The sequence below is a fragment of the Pseudophryne corroboree genome, chromosome 5 (genome assembly GCF_028390025.1).
Source record: "Pseudophryne corroboree isolate aPseCor3 chromosome 5, aPseCor3.hap2, whole genome shotgun sequence".
In the NCBI taxonomy this organism is placed as follows: Eukaryota; Metazoa; Chordata; class Amphibia; order Anura; family Myobatrachidae; genus Pseudophryne; species Pseudophryne corroboree.
Window position 1 is genome coordinate 531,988,073 of NC_086448.1, and position 19,914 is coordinate 532,007,986.

A 19,914-nucleotide genomic window follows, 5' to 3' on the forward strand; every position below is an offset into this window, starting at 1 on the left:
GTGAACGAGATTGTCATTCCGTTTAAGCTTGATACTGGCGTGCAGGTGAATTTAATATCGTTTCAAGACTTTAAGACTTTTAGAGTAAAACCTAAAATTCATCCAGCCAAAGTGAAAGTTACAGGGTACACTGGGAAGGAAAATCCTGTGAAAGGTACATGCTTAGTGACACTGAAATATAAGGGACAACAGTTTAAAACATCGCTACTGATTGTGGATAAAAATGTGCAACCGATTCTAGGATTAAGTTCCTGTGAGAAACTAAGCTTGCTAAAGAAAGTTTTTATGGTGACATCACAAGTAGAAGAAGACTGCAAATCGATGTTTACAGAATACAGAGACTTGTTTGAAGGTCTAGGTTGTTTGCCTGGAGAGCATAAATTAAATATAGACACACAAGTTTCTTCAGTGATACACCCGTGTAGAAAAGTACCGTTTGCGCTGAGAGAAAAACTGAAACAAGAGTTAAATCGCATGGAAGCCTTGGGTGTGATACAGAAAGTTGATGAGCATACGGAATGGGTAAGCTCCTTAGTAATTGTTGAAAAGAAAAATGGACAACTCAGAATATGTCTAGACCCCAGAGATTTAAACAAAGCTATTAAACGAGAACATTTCAAACTACCAACCAGAGATGAAATCATGTCGCAATTTGCGGGAGCAAAATGGTTCAGTAAATTGGACGCATCTTCAGGATTCTGGCAAATGAAGCTAGATGAGGCCAGCTCAAAGCTTTGTACATTTAATACACCAGAAGGTCGATACAGATTTCTTCGACTACCATATGGAATATTGTCTGCTCCAGAAGTATATCACAAAAAGATACACATGATTTTTGATCGTATTCCGGGTGTTGAAACAATGATGGATGAAATTATTGTCTGGGGATCTACAAAGGAAAAACATGATTCTAGATTGAGACAAGTAATGGAACTTGTCAAGTGAATTTGGCGTGAATACACTTACCTTTATGGGCGACGTGGTCTCGGATCAAGGTGTAAAACCAGACCCAAGGAAAATATCAGCCATAGTGAACATGGAACATCCTAACAACAAAGACGACGTCAGAAGATTCCTAGGAATGATTACTTACTTAGGAAAGTTTATTTCTCAACTCTCTGAACGAACAGCCTCTCTTAGATGGTTGTTGGACAAAGATAACGAGTGGATGTGGTCACATGAACTAGAAGAAAGTTGGCAAAACTTGAAACAGATCACATTACAGAGCAATCAGTGCTAAAATTATTTGATCCTGCGAAAAGAATAAGAATTTCAGCAGATGCTTCGCAATTTGGCCTAGGCTCAGTGCCGTTACTGAACATGAGGATACATGGCAACCAGTAATCTATGCATCAAGAGCACTGACAAGTGCTGAAACAAGGTATGCTCAGATAGAAAAAGAACTTCTAGCGATCACATATGCATGTGAGCGATTTCATCAGTTTGTGTATGGTCAAACATTTACAGTGGAAACTGACCACAAGCCATTGGTAGCTATCATGACTAAATCATTACATGACTGTCCCATGAGAATTCAACGAATGCTTATCAAACTACAGAAATATGATGTACACTTGCTGTACTGTCCCGGCAAATACATGTACTTTGCTGATACACTTTCTCGTACTGTGGACAAAAGTGAAGGTTCCAAAAGTTTGATGGATGAAGAGATAGAAGCCTATGTTAATTTGATCGTAGCTTCTCTACCAATGTCTCTTGCAAGACAAGAACAGATTAGGAAAGAAACTGAGACAGATGACACAATGAAAGTGTTGAAAGATATTATTCTGAAAGGTTGGCCAGCAGAAAAACATGCGTGCCCGCTGTCTATCCATGATTATTGGATGTACCGCAGTGACCTTACAGTTGTAGATGGTATTATTTACAATGGCAATAGGTTTGTCATACCTGCATGACTAAGAAAAACTATGCTGTGCAAGATACATGAAGGCCACTTAGGAGAAGAAAAATGTAAGCGGAGAGCGCGTGAAGTTATGTATTGGCCAAGAATGAACCAAGACATAGCACAGACTACAGCTACATGTGAATTATGTCTTACGTATAGACCGAAACAACAAGTCGACCCACTGAGTCCTCACGAAGTGCCAGAAAGTGCCAGTACCAGAAAGTTGGCGCAGATTTCTTTGATTGTAATGGGAAAACGTACATTGTCGTGACTGATTATTACTTTAACTACCCTGAGGTGAAGACACTATATACAACTACTAGTAAAGCCGTAATCAATTGCATGAAGTCAATCTTTGCAAGGCATGGTGTTCCTATGGAAGTGTTCACTGACAATGGTCATCAGTTTTCCAGTGCTGAATTTAGACAATTTGCTGATGAGTGGGAATTTGTCCATACTACGTCAAGTCCCCACTATCCACGCTCAAATGGGTTGGTGGAAAGTTCAGTAAAAACTGTAAAGAGTCTCATGAAAAACGCTCAAGAAGGTAAACAAGATTCTACAAAAGTCTTTTAATCTACCGCAGTACACCTTTACAGAATGGACTTTCTCATGCACAAATGCTGATGGGAAGGAGTATTAGAGCAAATTCTCCTGATACATGATGAACTGCTTAATACACATAACTCAGCGTTGGTCAGACTGAGTAAGGAACGTCAACAGGCGAAACAGAAACTGTTCCATGACAGGCGAGCAAAAAGCTTATCTGATCTAAAATCGGGTGACCAAGTCCGTCTCAGAGATCACGAGAAAGGTATTTGGGTGCAGAAAGGTATTGTGCAAGCACAAGTAGCACCAAGATCTTATACTATACGTACAGAGCGTAGAACGGAAGTAAGAAGAAATCGGGTGGATTTAAGATCTCAGCCTAACCATAATGAAGAATACCCTTCATCTGACATGTATGATGATCCTGATAATGGTGAACAAACCACGATTCTAGAAAGGTCCAACATGGTCGATGAAACACAGACTGTGTATGAAAGACCCAAAAGGGAAATACGCAGACCTGAGAGACTCATTGAAACGTGTTAGATGATGTTCTTAATTACATTGAAGCGTACAGGGCTTATCTTTAAAGAAAAGAGATGTGATGTTAGTGTATTAGAATGCTTAATATTTGTAGACACTCCCTTATTAATATGTGTAAGCCTGAATCTTCAGTGATGGTCCCTGGGACCAGGGGGATGCTGGGAAGTGGGTGGTCCAGTGTGCAGTGTTCCTGGAGTTGGCGATGGAAAAAAACAGCACAGCAGTGAACTCACATGTCTCTGTGTCCTTATGACTGGATTTACAAACATATGAACAAAACAAGAACGACTAATACATCAACGTTTTTCATGCAGTTTAACGCTATCTAAATCAAGACAGCACTAGAGAACAGTGCTCCTTACAGCCACAAATCATCCATTGGGATAAATGCAATGCAGTTTGTTGATGTCTAAGTTACTTAATATGGAATACTGAACATCTTTTCCAAATTCATGTATAGATCTGAGCGTGCTAACTTAAGATGGAGTTGCTTTCTGTGCACCTCTGTCTCTGTACAGCAGACATGTCAAACATGTGGCCCGCGGGCTGCATGCTTTCCAAACGCACATATTTTACGGCGCTACAGTGTATGCCCAAATGCACATATTATGTGGCCTAGTCCATTAGGAGTGTGGTCGCTGTTACTGCTGTACCCCCAACTCACTGTATAGCTGCCATTACTAATTCCTCCTCCTTTTCCAGGGCTGCTGGTAGCGTGATGACGTCATCACGCTCCCGTGGCTGGCGTGAAGAGGACCCTATGTGTTAATTATTGTGCCCCACACACTCTTAGATCGTGAATATTTGGCCCGGTTGGGATTTTGAGTTTGACATGCCTGCTGTACAGTATGTTGCGGGGTAAATGAGTGCTGTTTTGACACTATTTGTGTTCTATGCTAAGTGAAGATACATTTTTGTTACATGTATTTCAGGTTTACTTATGCAAGCCGTCTGATGTGACTTACTATGCAACGTGTCTGATGTATCTTACTATGCATGACATACTGACCATGTATGACATACTGTGCAAAATGTCTGCTGTGACTTACTGTGCAAGGTATCTGATGTGTCTGACATGACTTACGCTAGGTACACACCTATACAATCATCGGGCCGTTTTCCCTATATTGTGTCAACGGCCGTAGATTGTATAGATGTGTATGCAACACCGATACCGGAGCGTTAGCCGACAAACAGCTTATAACGCTCCTTTAGCGGTCAGAACCAGGAGGTCGTATCTTATGTGCTGCACATGCAACCTCCTGACCACAATAGTGGAGCTGCTACACTACCCCCCCCCCCCCCCCCACTGCTGCCCGTGTGATCACAGGGATCACAGCTGGGTATATACCCAGCCTGGCTGATCGGTTTACCTGATCAGCCGGGATCGAACAAGTGTGTACCCAGCTTAACTGTGTAAGGTATCTGACGTGGCTAACCGTGCAAAATGTCTCAAATGGCTAACCATGCAAGGTGTCTGACATGGCTAACCGTGCAAAGTGTCTGACGAGACATACAGTGTAAGGTGTTTCGACTGTAGCTTAAGTTGCAAGGTGTCAGTAGTGACTTACTGTGCAAGACATCTGATGTGCCCGGCGTGACTTAATATGCGACATGTCTGACGTGGCTTACTATGCGTGACATACTGTGCAAAGTGTCTGATGTGCAGGGTGTCTGACAAAGCTTACTGTGCAAATTGTCTGACTTGACTTACTATGCAAGGTGACTGACGTGGCTTTCTGTGCAAGGTGTGTGATAAACTGACTGGTGGAGACTATAAAATATGGATAATTAAATTGTCTAACCTTAGGTAATCCAGGAAGTTATTATTTCATTATGTACTGTATGTAGTTATTTCAAGTGTCAGTACAACCTTCATGGCAGCAACAGAGGTTGTACATGGATAGAAAGTATTCCACCGTAGTTTATAAAAGAAGTCATGAAACATGACACTGATCCATTGTTAGTGCACAGTGATAGAGGGAAATGAATGAGGACTGAATTAGCCTGTGATCCCATATAGGAAATGCCAGGCTTATCTTTCGTGTAAGGAGTCTTTTATCAGCCCTCTGCATGCTTGGTATTATGTAAATATGAATAGCTTAGATGTAAAGTATGCAGCCAGACTTTCTCCTGTTATCTCCTCAGTTTACCTTCTTGACGTCTGGTCCTGCAGACACACCACCTTAATGATCTACTCCTTTCTACTGTAACACGGTCAATTAAGGTCAGTGATATTGACTTTCTGTTTTCATAAAACAATGGGTCACATTCAAGGAGTGAAAAATGCTTTGGGATTTCACTGGGCCTGGGACATGTGGATGGTCCACCCTCAGCTAATTATTAGGCATGCCCACTCTCTGGTCTTTGAAGATGCCTCTAGAAATGATACGTCCGTCTAGATGTGAGGAGTGGTGAATAAACTCAAAGCAATGTTAGCGCCCCATCAAAGTTAAAACTACTAGCATGTTTATACTTACCCCGTACACATATCTCCAGAGCTAAATTTTGAGCTTCATGACAAAGGCTGTGATTACTTATGTGCATGTGATTTCTTAGTTTTTGTTTTGCAATACATTTGCAAAAATCTCAAAAAAACTTTTTCACGTTGTCATTATGGGGTATTGTGTTTAGAATTTTGAGGGAAAAATTTAATTTATTCCATTTTTGAATAAGGCTGTAACATTACAAAATGTGGAAAAAGTGAAGCACTGCGAATACTTTCCGGATGCACTGTTTTGGAGGGAACTCTGGAGTGGTGTGTGCATAGACAGGCAATAATGGCCACGGGTCCTGAAAGCACAGGAAGGTATATCTGGTAACCCCAGGACTTGTGGATGCTGGCACAGAAGTGTAGAACTGCATGAGAACCCTAAATGATTGCTATGCAGGCACACCATGCAGAGACTTACTGAGTTCTGAATTCACACAGAAGATTAATCACTACAGCTGCACTCGTTAGCAGAGAGTGAGCTCAGCACACAGAGAACTCATGATACTGATGAGCTGTTTATCCCAGCCAGCAGAACATATGCAGGTTACAGGACAGATGGCAGAGGTAAGTCACCAAATGATATGGATTTTAGTCAGGATCGTGACACCAAGAACCCGATGGTCCCTCTGTCAGAGCTACAGCATTCCTCTGTGGAGAGAGGCGAACCTTCCAGAAGGACAACCATCTCTGCAGCAATCCACCAATCAGGCCTGTACGGTAGAGTGGCCAGACGGAAGCCACTTCTTAGTAAAAAGCACATGGCAGCCTGCCTGGAGTTTGCCAAAATGCACCTGAAGGACTCTCAGACCATGAGAAACAAAATTCTCTGGTCTGATGAGACAAAGATTGAACTCTTTGGCGTGAATGCCAGGTGTTATGTTTGGAGGAAACCAGGCACAGCTCATCACCAGACCAATACCATCCCTACAGTGAAGCATGGTGGTGGCAGCATCATGCTGTAGGGATGTTTTTCAGCGGCAGGGACTGGGAGACTAGTCAGGATAGAGGGAAAGATGAATGCAGCAATGTACGGAGACATCTGTATGAAAACCTGCTCCAGAGCGCTCTTGACCTCAGACTGGAGTGACAGTTCATCTTTCAGCAGGACAACGACCCTAAGCACACAGCCAAGATATCAAAAGAGTGGCTTCAGGACAACTCTGTGAATGTCCTTGAGTGGCCCAGCCAGAGCCCAGACTTGAATCCGATTGAACATCTCTGGAGAGATCTGAAAATGGCAGTGCAACGACACTTCCCATCCAACCTGATGAAGCTTGAGAGGTGCTGCAAAGAGAAATTGGCGAAACTGTCCAAAGATAGGTGTACCAAGCTTGTGGCATCATATTCAAAAAGACTTCAGGCTGTAATTGCTGCCACAGTGCATCAACAAAGTATTGAGCAAAGGCTACAAAATCCCGCCCCCCGAGCTGGGCACTCGGGAGGAGAGGGGAGGGGGGTTTGAAAGTGCTCAGGAAGTGCCGCGGCGGGCGCCCCGTGCGGTTGCACGGCTCGCCCGCCGCAAGAAACGGCACTGAATAGAATACAAAATAGTAAAGTGTGAATGTATATAACTCCTATGTGTGGATAGATAGATAGATAGATAGATAGATAGATAGATAGATAGATAGATAGATAGATATCACATTGCAATGATTAGAAATAATTATCGGGACGTTTATAGATTGAGCCATTGCAGTATTGCATTCCTGGCATTATTATAAAGGATTATTATTATTATCTACTTTATTTTCTAAGCCAATGAAATTTTTTACACATAGACTTTATTAGATAAAACACATTTCTGCAATTGTTATGCCAAGTATTTTGCTGGAGAATTTACAGTTTACGGAAAACACTATAATATTCAGCCAGTTTGTTATCTTTCACAAAAGAGAATCCTGGCAGAAGAAACAAATTGAACAATCTGGAGGAAGCTAAATGAATTCAAAAGCACTAGAATTCCCTCAGCGGTCACACAATGTTTCTGGTTAGATGCCTTTATTAATTTTACTGGTAGAGCAGCTTATCCACACATCAATCTGAGCTCGGATCCTGTGGCCACAAGTTCAGTGTACTGTACCAGCAGAAAACATTGACAAGCTATAAAACCACTTATGATACAGAAGAACTGTCCAGGAGTATTATTTTTCTGTGTACAATACATGTATCTGAAATATTCCCAAGGTATATTTATTACATGAATCCAGATATGAAAGTTGAACACATAATTAGCTTGTGCTGATACATCAAGGTTATCTTATATAAGGAACACCTTGCTTCATCCGCTTCCCCACATAAGAGGATAAGAACGGAAGCACAGGATACAGCTGTAGATATCATTGTTAAGTCAATATCATCAAGAAAAGATTGAATTTAATACAGCAGCAGCATGATCTTTGGTTACCTAGTTAAGAGGGCACTATAACAGGATAAAGAGGGTTATAGGCCTGTGATAATTAGAAAATATTTCTAAATATATTTAGGCAGGGGTGCTTCTAGAGAGGAGGGGGCCCGAGTACAGACTCCACCTAGGCCCCCTCCTCTCTAGCCAGGGTCACTAGGGGACCCTAGTGCTGTCCCAGAGTCTAGTGCGCATGCGCAGATCTCAAGGAAAATGGCACGGCTGTCATTTTCCTAGAGATTTCCTTAGTGTGCATCAGTGTCGGACTGGGTCATGAAGGGCCCATCGGGGGAATGTAGTAATAGGAGCCCTTGTGCAAGGGTGTGGTCAGTCTCCAGAGGGGGTGTGGCCAGCCACCACAAAGATTTGGCCAACCACTAGAGAGCGCATGGTCTGGGCCCCTTGCTAAATATATATATTGTAAATACTGCTAGTGCATGAATGATAATATACCAGATTAATAACAGCAATGCACTGTAGAAAATACACCATAGTCCTCTGCAGTATAAAATTACATGTATAATGTATAATTCAAGTACACAGTCTGGAATCTGACCCCTATAGGAGGAGGGCCCCCAGACAGTGGGGCCTATCAGAGGTTTCCCCTGTACCCCTGTGGGCCAGTCCAATCCTGGTGTGCATGCGCAAATTTCCAGAAAAATGGCCGCCGTTCCATTTACTGGAGATTTGCTTAGAGATACTGCCACCGGCGGGGGACTTGGTGAGTATTTAAGAAATGGGTGCAGGGTGTGCGGTGTGTATGCCAGTGTATTTAGGAATCTATTTATGAAACATTTTAAAGCCATAAAACCTGTTTAAAACAGACATTTTCTCTGGATTATGGTATGGTGCTATTTATTAATGCTAGTGTTGGAGTTCCCTATGTGGGTGGGAAATGGGGTTATTTAACAAGGTCTGAAAAGTTTTGCTTTTTGGGACTTTTCACCCTTAGCCAGCGCCACATACAGTAATGATGTTGTTTGATGGGCTTCCCCATAGTGAGAGGCCCAGTCAGAGTGAGATCTTTTGATCGCTCTGATAAGCTCACAAGGCAAGATCGTATATATCAGTGTGACCGCACACCTAATAGTAGTATATCTGATAAAATGACCCCAGTTGTGATAAAATAGGGTGACACATACAGAATAGGAGGAAAAATAGTTCAGAATAGACTCTTTAATTTGTATTGTTTTTAAGTGTAAACATGTAACTGGAAAGCAGTGTCAGGGAATAAAATAGTTGCATTTATTCTGTCAGAAATCATATATGTCTGTCATTACCTAGTGATGTGCTGCTGCCAGCCAGGCGTCTCTCTGCGAGTGATAGTGCTGGGGCTGTGTGATGAGGTTTTGGTGACAGTTGGAAGTAGTTCAGGCGTGTGGTTATGCTGAGAAGTGTGCAGTCATTGGGAAATAATGTATATTCATGTCATCTGGTGTGTCAAATCATGTTAGTGGGATTTCTGTCATTATAACACACCATTTTAGAAAAAATATACAGTATATATACTGTGTGTGTGTGTGTGTGTGTGTGTCTCTCTCTCTAAATATATATATAATAGATATACCACTTTTAGGTGTGCGGTTGCGCTGATATATGTGCTTCTTGGTGTGCGTTCAACCACCCAAGGGGAGTGCATACCTCCCAACATGACCCTCTCCAAAATGCACTGCTCCTGTACTTAATTTATCTTAATGTATGATTGCTGCCTCCTGTTTTGAACAGGTTAATGGATAAGAAAGGTGTATCACCACAGGTGATGGCAATCATAACTTACAAGGGAAGTCCAGGAGCAGAGAGAGCATTCTGTTCCTCCGGGAGAGGGTAATGTTGGAAGGTATGTGTGTGCGAATATCAGTGCGTGACCACACACCCAAGAGTGGAATATCTATCACATAAAATGGTCCTTGTTGTGACAGAATAGTTCTATGTGGAGATAATGTAAGGTGGAACTGATTCTGGTTTGCTGATTCTGAAGAGGCTGTTCAGGGAAGTCCTGTTCAATTTTTTGAATATATCATCATTGCACAAGTCACAAAACACATTTTTTCTGTCATAAATATCTGTCATAGTGAGGCAGTGATGTGCCGCTTCCCTGTGAGCTGTGTCTCTGTGAGAGCTTTTAGGGGGAAATTTTCTAACAATAGTTCTTGGGCGATTTAACAAATCACCTTAATTGCCCCTTATCGCCCACAATCGCCGAACAAAAAACACATATTTACTAAATAGCATTTTCTCTTGTGTCTTTATCTTTCAATGGTGTATTTAGTCGCATTGTGGGATGTGCAATTTGTGTCGATTTTCTGCCTTTAACATGGGAAGTCACTTCGTAAGTCACATTTGAATGCGTTATACTGTAACTCAGAAGATGCATGCCAACACAAAGCAGATCACGCCTTAGTTTGCCCCACAAGTCGCACCTTAATTCACTCCACAAGTCGCAGTAAAGTGACAAAGATCCTCTGTTCTCTTTCTTGCTCCTGGACCCTTTCAGTCAGCTGGTGCAGGCCACATGAAATCACTACCTGCATCCAGGCTACTCCATAACCTGCCTGTGCCATGGCTGAGAGCAGAAAGTGAGTGCTGCAGATGAGTTGGTGGGCTTTAATTAGCATTCTGATTGGTTTAGTGTTAATTACAATGGATTTCACACATGTTGTTTTTTTGGAAGTGATGCATTGAGGTGTGTTTTTTGTGTGATCTTCGTGCGATTTTAGTGGTGCTTTTGATGGGTCTTAGGCCCAGAAAAAATGGTTGGTCTATGTGAACATGCTCCAAAAAATCAGTGCATTGGGGCTTTGTTGCGATTTTGGTGTTAAGTGGAGCGATTTGACAAAAACGATTCTTAGTAAATTTGCATTTTCTAATAATACCATTGTTTGCACCAATGGTGAACTGCCACAATTTGGAGTACAAAATTGCATTTGACATGCGACTTCCATGCATATTAGTCCTTAGTAAAAATTGTTTGCGAATTAGCGATTTACAAAAAAAAAAGGCAAATTGAATAAAATGGACCTTTAGTAAATTACCCCCTTACCGTTAAAACTTGTGGAGTGACACAGCTGTTACTTTGTGATAATGTACAAATTACAGTTGGAAGTAGATCAGGCTTATCAGAGTGAGGCAGTGATGTGCTGCTTCTCTGTGAGCAGTGTCTCTGTGAGAGAGGTAAAGCTGGCCATACACTTGTGCGATATTGTATACGATTGCACGATTTTGATGCATCATATGACGCATCGTGTGCATATGGTATACTTTTTATGGATCCCTACAATGCGATGCAGGTCGTATATCACATCAAATGATCGTATGTGCTGCACATATGATCACTTGATCTAGGGGTCCAGTGCAGGTGGTATGATAGATTGTACAGTGCAAAAGCACCGTATTATCTATTGCATGCCCGGTTGCTGGCGGGAAGGGGGGGGGGGTCGTACTATGACTCATCTAGCGAGTCGTACTATGACTTCACTGTGTCTTTCAGCCTGTCTCTCAGCTTGCCCCCACCCTCCTTCACTGTGTCTTTCAGCCTGCCCCACCCTCCCTCTGCGTCTCTCAGCCTGTCCCCCTCCTTCATTGTATGTCTCTCTCAGCCAGCCGCTCACCTCTGTGCCAATACACACACACACACACACACACACACACACACACACACACACACACACACACACACACACACACACAGTGACAGGCTCAGCAGGCTCCTCGGCAGGGCAGGACAGGGAGCGACCGACGTATGATGTGACGTTGGGCTCCCAGCAGTCCACAGCAGGAACTTCCACGCCGCCGGGTACAGCACTCGGTGGTGCAGTGGAAATTAATAAAGGCTGCAAGGTGGTTGGGCGGTACGGCATACTGGCTGCCAATCTCTTAATGGTACGCTGTACCCGCCTGTACCGCCATACTTTCACCCCTGGTCATGTGATCTAATGTGTCCAATCATTTTGGTGAAATCTGTCTCAATATACATGAATAAATCCCGAGGTGTTTGATCTTTTGGATACACAGAAATACAATATTACTGTTAAAAGCAAAAGATCTTGTTTATATTAGAGATGTGCAGTTGAAATTTTTCGGGTTTTGTGTTTTGGTTTTGGGTTCGGTTCCGCGGCCGTGTTTTGGGTTCGACCGCGTTTTGGCAAAACCTCACCAAATTTTTTTTGTCGGATTCGGGTGTGTTTTGGATTCGGGTGTTTTTTTCAAAAAACACTAAAAAACAGCTTAAATCATAGAATTTGGGGGTCATTTTGATCCCAAAGTATTATTAACCTCAAAAACCATAATTTCCACTCATTTTCAGTCTATTCTGAACACCTCACACCTCACAATATTATTTTTAGTCCTAAAATTTGCACCGAGGTCGCTGGATGACTAAGCTAAGCGACCCTAGTGGCCGACACAAACACCTGGCCCATCTAGGAGTGGCACTGCAGTGTCACGCAGGATGGCCCTTCCAAAAAACACTCCCCAAACAGCACATGACGCAAAGAAAAAAAGAGGCGCAATGAGGTAGCTGTGTGAGTAAGCTAAGCGACCCTAGTGGCCGACACAAACACCTGGCCCATCTAGGAGTGGCACTGCAGTGTCACGCAGGATGGCCCTTCCAAAAAACACTCCCCAAACAGCACATGACGCAAAGAAAAAAAGAGGCGCAATGAGGTAGCTGTGTGAGTAAGCTAAGCGACCCTAGTGGCCGACACAAACACCTGGCCCATCTAGGAGTGGCACTGCAGTGTCACGCAGGATGGCCCTTCCAAAAAACACTCCCCAAACAGCACATGACGCAAAGAAAAAAAGAGGCGCAATGAGGTAGCTGTGTGAGTAAGCTAAGCGACCCTAGTGGCCGACACAAACACCTGGCCCATCTAGGAGTGGCACTGCAGTGTCACGCAGGATGGCCCTTCCAAAAAACACTCCCCAAACAGCACATGACGCAAAGAAAAAAAGAGGCGCAATGAGGTAGCTGTGTGAGTAAGCTAAGCGACCCTAGTGGCCGACACAAACACCTGGCCCATCTAGGAGTGGCACTGCAGTGTCACGCAGGATGGCCCTTCCAAAAAACACTCCCCAAACAGCACATGACGCAAAGAAAAAAAGAGGCGCAATGAGGTAGCTGTGTGAGTAAGCTAAGCGACCCTAGTGGCCGACACAAACACCTGGCCCATCTAGGAGTGGCACTGCAGTGTCACGCAGGATGGCCCTTCCAAAAAACACTCCCCAAACAGCACATGACGCAAAGAAAAAAAGAGGCGCAATGAGGTAGCTGTGTGAGTAAGATAAGCGACCCTAGTGGCTGACACAAACACCTGGCCCATCTAGGAGTGGCACTGCAGTGTCACGCAGGATGGCCCTTCCAAAAAACACTCCCCAAACAGCACATGACGCAAAGAAAAAAAGAGGCGCAATGAGGTAGCTGTGTGAGTAAGATAAGCGACCCTAGTGGCCGACACAAACACCTGGCCCATCTAGGAGTGGCACTGCAGTGTCACGCAGGCTGGCCCTTCAAAAAAATACTCCCCAAACAGCACATGACGCAAAGAAAAATGAAAGAAAAAAGAGGTGCAAGATGGAATTGTCCTTGGGCCCTCCCACCCACCCTTATGTTGTATAAACAGGACATGCACACTTTAACCAACCCATCATTTCAGTGACAGGGTCTGCCACACGACTGTGACTGAAATGACGGGTTGGTTTGGACCCCCACCAAAAAAGAAGCAATTAATCTCTCCTTGCACAAACTGGCTCTACAGAGGCAAGATGTCCACCTCATCATGATCCTCCGATATATCACCGTGTACATCCCCCTCCTCACAGATTATCAATTCGTCCCCACTGGAATCCACCATCTCAGCTCCCTGTGTACTTTGTGGAGGCAATTGCTGCTCGTCAATGTCTCCACGGAGGAATTGATTATAATTCATTTTAATGAACATCATCTTCTCCACATTTTCTGGAAGTAACCTCGTACGCCGATTGCTGACAAGGTGAGCGGCGGCACTAAACACTCTTTCGGAGTACACACTTGTGGGAGGGCAACTTAGGTAGAATAAAGCCAGTTTGTGCAAGGGCCTCCAAATTGCCTCTTTTTCCTGCCAGTATAAGTACGGACTGTCTGACGTGCCTACTTGGATGCGGTCACTCATATAATCCTCCACCATTCTTTCAATGGGGAGAGAATCATATGCAGTGACAGTAGACGACATGTCCGTAATCGTTGTCAGGTCCTTCAGTCCGGACCAGGTGTCAGCATCAGCAGTCGCTCCAGACTGCCCTGCATCACCGCCAGCGGGTGGGCTCGGAATTCTGAGCCTTTTCCTCGCACCCCCAGTTGCGGGAGAATGTGAAGGAGGAGATGTTGACAGGTCGCGTTCCGCTTGACTTGACAATTTTCTCACCAGCAGGTCTTTGAACCCCAGCAGACTTGTGTGTGCCGGAAAGAGAGATCCAAGGTAGGTTTTAAATCTAGGATCGAGCACGGTGGCCAAAATGTAGTGCTCTGATTTCAACAGATTGACCACCCGTGAATCCTTGTTAAGCGAATTAAGGGCTCCATCCACAAGTCCCACATGCCTAGCGGAATCGCTCTGTGTTAGCTCCTCCTTCAATGTCTCCAGCTTCTTCTGCAAAAGCCTGATGAGGGGAATGACCTGACTCAGGCTGGCAGTGTCTGAACTGACTTCACGTGTGGCAAGTTCAAAAGGTTGCAGAACCTTGCACAACGTTGAAATCATTCTCCACTGCGCTTGAGACAGGTGCATTCCACCTCCTATATCGTGCTCAATTGTATAGGCTTGAATGGCCTTTTGCTGCTCCTCCAACCTCTGAAGCATATATAGGGTTGAATTCCACCTCGTTACCACTTCTTGCTTCAGATGATGGCAGGGCAGGTTCAGGCGTTTTTGGTGGTGCTCCAGTCTTCTGTACATGGTGCCTGTACGCCGAAAGTGTCCCGCAATTCTTCTGGCCACCGACAGCATCTCTTGCACGCCCCTCTCGTTTTTTAAATAATTCTGCACCACCAAATTCAAGGTATGTGCAAAACATGGGACGTGCTGGAATTTGCCCATATTTAATGCACACACAATATTGCTGGCGTTGTCCGATGCCACAAATCCACAGGAGAGTCCAATTGGGGTAAGCCATTCCGCGATGATCTTCCTCAGTTGCCGTAAGAGGTTTTCAGCTGTGTGCGTATTCTGGAAACCGGTGATACAAAGCGTAGCCTGCCTAGGAAAGAGTTGGCGTTTGCGAGATGCTGCTACTGGTGCCGCCGCTGCTGTTCTTGCGGCGGGAGTCCATACATCTACCCAGTGGGCTGTCACAGTCATATAGTCCTGACCCTGCCCTGCTCCACTTGTCCACATGTCCGTGGTTAAGTGGACATTGGGTACAACTGCATTTTTTAGGACACTGGTGAGTCTTTTTCTGACGTCCGTGTACATTCTCGGTATCGCCTGCCTAGAGAAGTGGAACCTAGATGGTATTTGGTAACGGGGGCACACTGCCTCAATAAATTGTCTAGTTCCCTGTGAACTAACGGCGGATACCGGACGCACATCTAACACCAACATAGTTGTCAAGGCCTCAGTTATCCGCTTTGCAACAGGATGACTGCTGTGATATTTCATCTTCCTCGCAAAGGACTGTTGGACAGTCAATTGCTTGGTGGAAGTAGTAAAAGTGGGCTTACGACTTCCCCTCTGGGATGACCATCGACTCCCAGCAGCAACAACAGCAGCGCCAGCAGCAGTAGGCGTTACACGCAAGGATGCATCGGAGGAATCCCAGGCAGGAGAGGACTCGTCAGAATTGCCAGTGACATGGCCTGCAGGACTATTGGCATTCCTGGGGAAGGAGGAAATTGACACTGAGGGAGTTGGTGGGGTGGTTTGCGTGAGCTTGGTTACAAGAGGAAGGGATTTACTGGTCAGTGGACTGCTTCCGCTGTCGCCCAAAGTTTTTGAACTTGTCACTGACTTATTATGAATGCGCTGAGATTTTTGAGTCCTTTTTTTACTGATATTTGGTGTTTTGGATTTTACATGCTCTGTACTATGACATTGGGCATCGGCCTTGGCAGACGACGTTGCTGGCATTTCATCGTCTCGGCCATGACTAGTGGCAGCAGCTTCAGCACGAGGTGGAAGTCGATCTTGATCTTTCCCTATTTTTGGAACCTCAACATTTTTGTTCTCCATATTTTAATAGGCACAACTAAAAGGCACCTCAGGTAAACAATGGAGATGGATGGATACTAGTATACTTATGGATGGACGAGCGACTGCCGACACAGAGGTAGCTACAGCCGTGGACTACCGTACTGTGTCTGCTGCTAATATAGACTGGATGATAATGAGATAAAATTAAAATATATATATATATATCACACTAGTACTGCAGCCGGACAGGTATATATTATGTAATGACGGACCTGCTGGACACTGTCTGTCAGACTCAGCACTGCAGACTCCTAAAGTAAGCTACTAGTATCAAGAAGATAGAAAAAAAATCAAACCACGGGTAGGTGGTATACAATTATGGATGGACGAGCGACTGCCGACACAGAGGTAGCTACAGCCGTGGACTACCGTACTGTGTCTGCTGCTAATATAGACTGTATGATAATGAGATAAAATTAAAATATATATATATCACACTAGTACTGCAGCCGGACAGGTATATATATTATGTAATGACGGACCTGCTGGACACTGTCTGCAGAATGCGTTTATAAAAACACCACACGACGAGTGTTTAACTTTTTCAGGCAGACAATCACAATATACTGGTGGTCAGCAGACAATCACAATACTGGTGGTCAGTGGTCACTGGTCAGTCACACTGGCAGTGGCACTCTGGCAGCAAAAGTGTGCACTGTACTTAAAATGTACTCCTGCTATAACTGCTCCCCAGTCTCCCCCACAATTAAGCTGTGTGAGCAGTGAGCACTCAGCACAGTCAGATAATGATATACAGTATTACATATGATGCAGCACACTGGGCTGAGCACAGATATGGTATGTGACTGTGTCACACTGTGTATCGTTTTTTTTCAGGCAGAGAACGGATTAATTAAACTGGTGGTCACTGGTCACACTATCAGCAGCAAGTAGTACTCCTCCTAATAATATGCTCCCCAAAATTTGTGTCTCTCTCTAGTACTCTAGTCTAAACGGAGAGGACGCCAGCCACGTCCTCTCCCTATCAATCTCAATGCACGTGTGAAAATGGCGGCGACGCGCGGCTCCTTATATAGAATCCGAGTCTCGCGATAGAATACGAGCCTCGCGAGAATCCGACAGCAGGATGATGACGTTCGGGCGCGCTCGGGTTAACCGAGCAAGGCGGGAAGATCCGAGTCGCTCGGCCCCGTGTAAAAAAAACTGAAGTTCGGGCGGGTTCGGATTCCGAGGAACCGAACCCGCTCATCTCTAGTTTATATATTACCACATGTTTGTAACGGGACAAACTCTTATTCATTAGGGGTTCAAAAACACTTTCTTGTCTATGCAATACTTTCACATAAGTGTTAGAGCTGTAATTTACTTTCAGTCACAAGGTAATCAGCTTAGTGTTCCTTTCTAATAGCAAACAGTAGGTTTGTTTGTATGTGCAAATTGCTCTAAACATAATGAGACAAAGAAACGTTTCATTAACACACACACACTATAAAAGTTATAGAGTACACTGAGCAATAATACATTAGTTAAGATACTAAGAATTAAGTATCAGCTAATATCAGTATTTGAAACACATTTATGCACATGCTTAATGTGCATTGATGTGACTTCATAAAATTATCCAATTGTTCATGTTCACAACACGTCTTGATAATATCATTGTAACATAGAGTAGCTATGTATGTCAGGACACTGTAAGACTCTGAACCCACATATATAAACAGTAGAAGCTAATTAACTGAATGTGTTAGTGACAGCATAAGAGTCAAGCAATGTTTTTTTAAAATTTTCTAATTGCTAGAACACAATGTTCTTTTTGAGGTATGTTAGAAATGTAGAAGTTTGGGCATGCCTGCAGTAAGGGGTCTATTTATGAAGTAGTGAAAATCCATGTTTTGCTGAAAACAGGGCTTTACACTGCTTGCTCCTATTCACAGAAGGGGTTACGAGATTTCTCCAGCGGTGCCCCATTGTTACTTAACTACGCTATTTAATCGCATTGAACTGATACAATATATAGTGAAAAGTAACAATTCTATCTTCGTTTTCTACATGAATAGACCCCTAAATCACTTGTATATTGCTTACTGATTCAGAAATATTTATTATTATTGTTTTTACTACAGGCTGTGTCTCCCTTATCCGTGATTCCAAAAACATGACCAAGACATCATCTGATATCAATAACATGTGATCGGGGACATGGGCATGTTTTGAAAGTCATTCGGAGTTATAATTAGAGATGAGCGCCGGAAATTTTTCGGGTTTTGTGTTTTGGTTTTGGGTTCGGTTCCGCGGCCGTGTTTTGGGTTCGACCGCGTTTTGGCAAAACCTCACCGAATTTTTTTTGTCGGATTCGGGTGTGTTTTGGATTCGGGTGTTTTTTTCCAAAAAACCTAAAAAACTGCTTAAATCATAGAATTTGGCGGTCATTTTGATCCCAAAGTATTATTAACCTCAAAAACCATAATTTCCACTCATTTTCAGTCTATTCTGAATACCTCACACCTCACAATATTATTTTTAGTCCTAAAATTTGCACCGAGGTCGCTGTGTGAGTAAGATAAGCGACCCTAGTGGCCGACACAAACACCGGGCCCATCTAGGAGTGGCACTGCAGTGTCACGCAGGATGGCCCTTCCAAAAAACCCTCCCCAAACAGCACATGACGCAAAGAAAAAAAGAGGCGCAATGAGGTAGCTGTGTGAGTAAGATTAGCGACCCTAGTGGCCGACACAAACACCGGGCCCATCTAGGAGTGGCACTGCAGTGTCACGCAGGATGTCCCTTCCAAAAAACCCTCCCCAAACAGCACATGACGCAAAGAAAAAAAGAGGCGCAATGAGGTAGCTGTGTGAGTAAGATAAGCGACCCTAGTGGCCGACACAAACACCGGGCCCATCTAGGAGTGTCACTGCAGTGTCACGCAGGATGTCCCTTCCAAAAAACCCTCCCCAAACAGCACATGACGCAAAGAAAAAAAGAGGCGCAATGAGGTAGCTGTGTGAGTAAGATAAGCGACCCTAGTGGCCGACACAAACACCGGGCCCATCTAGGAGTGGCACTGCAGTGTCACGCAGGATGTCCCTTCCAAAAAACCCTCCCCAAACAGCACATGACGCAAAGAAAAAGAAAAGAAAAAAGAGGTGCAAGATGGAATTGTCCTTGGGCCCTCCCACCCACCCTTATGTTGTATAAACAAAACAGGACATGCACACTTTAACCAACCCATCATTTCAGTGACAGGGTCTGCCACACGACTGTGACTGATATGACGGGTTGGTTTGGACCCCCCCCAAAAAAGAAGCAATTAATCTCTCCTTGCACAAACTGGCTCTACAGAGGCAAGATGTCCACCTCATCATCACCCTCCGATATATCACCGTGTACATCCCCCTCCTCACAGATTATCAATTCGTCCCCACTGGAATCCACCATCTCAGCTCCCTGTGTACTTTGTGGAGGCAATTGCTGCTGGTCAATGTCTCCGCGGAGGAATTGATTATAATTCATTTTAATGAACATCATCTTCTCCACATTTTCTGGATGTAACCTCGTACGCCGATTGCTGACAAGGTGAGCGGCGGCACTAAACACTCTTTCGGAGTACACACTTGTGGGAGGGCAACTTAGGTAGAATAAAGCCAGTTTGTGCAAGGGCCTCCAAATTGCCTCTTTTTCCTGCCAGTATAAGTACGGACTGTGTGACGTGCCTACTTGGATGCGGTCACTCATATAATCCTCCACCATTCTATCAATGTTGAGAGAATCATATGCAGTGACAGTAGACGACATGTCCGTAATCGTTGTCAGGTCCTTCAGTCCGGACCAGATGTCA

The 19,914-nt window shown here is 44.1% G+C and overlaps 1 protein-coding gene across 2 annotated transcripts in view; it reads right to left on the reverse strand.

Moving 5' to 3' along the window:
• The window catches only part of NEDD9 (neural precursor cell expressed, developmentally down-regulated 9), a 247,376-nt gene extending 236,920 nt beyond the window's left edge, over nt 1–10,456 (reverse strand). For both annotated transcript variants that reach the window (XM_063923165.1, XM_063923164.1), the window contains exon 1: nt 10,314–10,456. The gene's annotated coding sequence lies outside the window, so the exon portion shown is untranslated. The remainder of the gene's footprint in view (nt 1–10,313) is intronic.
• Nucleotides 10,457–19,914: the final 9,458 nt, after the last annotated feature.